Genomic DNA, 3,337 nt, shown 5'->3' with positions numbered 1-3,337 from the left:
GTTATGACTTATAAAGGTCAGAAAGAAGCGTTTTTTTTTTAAAAATGATGGTTCGTGGAGAACAATTGTGCTGCTTCATGGTACGAGCAAGCACTGAGTGTTTGGTCGAGACGTTTAAAAAAATGGTAAGATTCGATGACTGTGATGATGGTTGAGATAGTAAGCAAGGGTTGTTGCGGAAGATCATTGGTTGATTTTAGAAGGGAAAGAAACTTAAGGTGAGTGGTGTTTGAAGAGTTAGGTCATGGATTCAAAATCAAAGAAGGATCAATGTATTGCGAGACTGTTGATAAGAGGGGTTGGTACAATTTGATGAAGTTGAATTTGAATTCGGGGACTTAGATTGACAAGGAAAGTTGGGTGGTTGTGTTTGAGCTTAAGGGGGGATGGTAGCAAGTTTAAGCTCAAACATGTTAAGCTTAAGTGTGGTTGAAGAGTTTGTGAGAGAAACTTGGAAAACCTGCAAAGTTTGACAGACTTTGTAAAGAAGTGCGCTTGTGGCAGGCGTGACGAAAACAAGATTGTGAGAGAATCTTGAAGAAGTAAAGATGAAGAAAAGAAGAGAAGAAGAAACAATAACAAGGTTGAAAAGAAAAGAGAATTAATCACCAAAGGGTGATGTGTGAGTGAAGAACAACAATAGTGGGTTAAAATCCCATGAGTTGTGATCGTGAAGAGAAGGCAAAGTGTGCTTGAGATGACACGTCACAAGGTTGTGATCCAGTGTGGGATTTGACTAGAGTTGTGAAGATATTCAAGTGTGGAAACTGTGTTTGGTTGAGTTGCAGTTGGTGCTTCAATTTGAGAAGAGAGTGATCAACAAAAGGAGGTTATAATACCTATGAGTTGAGGAGAACATCAAAACAATTAACAAGGTTGTGATCATGAAGATATGGCAACATGTATACTTTAGGAGAGAAGAAAGGTTTGTGAAATGTGAAAAGATAATTTCTAGACATCACTAACTGTCGGTTGTGACTCTTGTTAAAGTAACATTTGAAGGGAAGATTGAAAGAAGAAGATGAGCTACAATGCTCGGTGTGAGTGAAAGAATTTGGTTTTGTGTTTGGTTAGCAAGTTGTATAGAGCACAATGAGGTGTTTCTAGCTTGTTAAGTTTTGTGTTCTGCTTCGATGAAGAAGAATGTGAAGTGAGTGTTTGATGATTATTGTGAAGAAGATTGTTTTGATAATGATGACGGAATTATGATATGATAAAAGACAAGAACGTGTTAAACGTTTATCAATGGAAGAAGAGGAATGGTAAATTATAAAAGACAAGGACGTGCAAACGTTTATCAATGGAAGAAGAGGGTTACGGAGTTCTCGTTGAATGATATCTTGGTTTAAGGGAGGATGTTGGAAGTTAAACCAAGATATGGTGATTTGGTCCGTGGATCAACATATGATGTTGATCCAGTCCGAATGGATCAACATACGCTGTTGACACACTGTGCGATATTTGGAAGTTCGAGTTAACTAGAAGAGCAAGTTGTGTCGGTTACTTGTTTTAGAGTTTTACTATATTTAGAGTTTGTTTTTATTAAGAAAGTACTTTGAGCGATCGTCAAGTTTGTGATACTATAAGTAGGATAGTGAGCCATGAAGAATTGTACACCAAACTGATTATCAATGTAATCATTTTATTGCCTCCGCGTTGTACTCTCCTGTCTCTTGCTCGATCCTACATATGGTATCAGAGCAGGCTATTCGCAACGAGTCATTAGACCGCGCCTTTATTTCGCGTCACCCGATTTAATTGTCCACGTGTTAGACCCAACGAGGCTACACGTGAGGGGCGTGTTGAGATTATTAGTCCCACATTTTTTCGGGCAATCTAAAATCCTGCGATTATAATCCTTAGAGCCTCTCTACTCATTGCCAACTGGTTGTGAGTTGGATGCCCGTATTTTAATATGTTATCATCACATCCAAGCCACGTATGAGACGTGAGACCCAGTAAGACCCAAGAAGGCAGGGCAACCATCCATCGGTCAATATAAGGTGTGGAGATACTCCACTTATTGGAACCATAAAAAAAAAAATGAAGGGAAGTGTGAAAAAAGGATGTCACAGTTAAGTGTTACTGGAATTGTTACAGAAGCGCGCAACAGAATAAACTGTGATAGTAAGCATGATAAAAGTGTTATAACAGCGAAAGAGTGTGACAGTTTTCTGGCAGAGGCGTTGCAGAAAGAAGATTTGATGTTTGTTGAGGTGAAGGAGCTTTGGGTGAGTGGTTGATTCTAAGGGTTAAGGCATGGATTCGAAATAAACGCAATAGGATCAAAGTTGGTACTGCAGTCAGAGGATTGGTACAGTTTGATAGAGGATCAAAGCGGGTATTGCAGTCAGGAGGACTGGTATAGTTTGATGGAAGATCAAAGCTGGTATTGCAGTCAGGACTGGTACAATTTGATTAAGTTGATCGAATTCAGAGACTTAGAATGACAAGGAATGTTGGTTGGATATGTTTGAGCTTAAGGGAGGAAGTTGAAGTTTAAGCTCAAACATGTTAAGCTTAAGTATGGTTGAAGAGTTTTTGGCGGAAACTTGGAAGACCTACAAAGTGTGGCAGACTCTGGAAGAATAGTTAGAGCTTGTGGCAGAAGCGCGACTAGAACAGAGAAGAAGAAAGAACAATAAAGTTGTGAAGAATAGAAGTATCGATAGAATTTTTGGCTTCATTTCTTATCCTTTGTGCTAGTGTTTTTTGTTCTTTGATTGCAACATGAGTTGTAGAAGTAAGGCGTACAATAGGAGTGTGTGTTCCTCCTTTGAAGAGAAGTGGACTTGGTTTCTTCAAGTATGAGCAAGTGGATAGAGCGCAACTTATAGAGTTTAACTCTCCATATCGATTCTGGAGCTTGTTCGGCTAGCAAATTGAATATTGAAATTCTGGAGCTTGTTACGGAATGTTTACATGTAGTTGCGGTGTCATGAAGTATCGAGACAGTAGGGTGTGATTTCCCATCATCGATCTAAAGGATACGGACTGATATGCATGGTGTCATGCTGTCAAGACGATCACATTCTACTGAAGAAATCAAGGGGCCTGATGAGTAAACCGTGTGTCGGTTACAAGGATTGTTGAGAATATTTTCTCAAAGAAGTCTCAATTCTAGTGAGGCGTGAGAAGTGTGTGGAAAGATGGGAGTAATGGAAGTCTTGGTTTAAAGGAGGATGTTGGAAATAATAAACCAAGACTATATTTGGAAGTCAAGTTAACTTGAGAAACAAGTTGTTTTTGATTCTAGACGAGTCTAGAAGAGTTCTATTCTTAGAGTTTGATTTTATTAGGAAAATATCTTTGTGTGGTCATCAAGTTTGTTAAACTA

Source organism: Papaver somniferum, unplaced genomic scaffold, assembly GCF_003573695.1.
Source record: "Papaver somniferum cultivar HN1 unplaced genomic scaffold, ASM357369v1 unplaced-scaffold_123, whole genome shotgun sequence".
NCBI classification, from domain to species: Eukaryota; Viridiplantae; Streptophyta; class Magnoliopsida; order Ranunculales; family Papaveraceae; genus Papaver; species Papaver somniferum.
Note: the sequence above shows the minus strand (reverse complement) of the source record.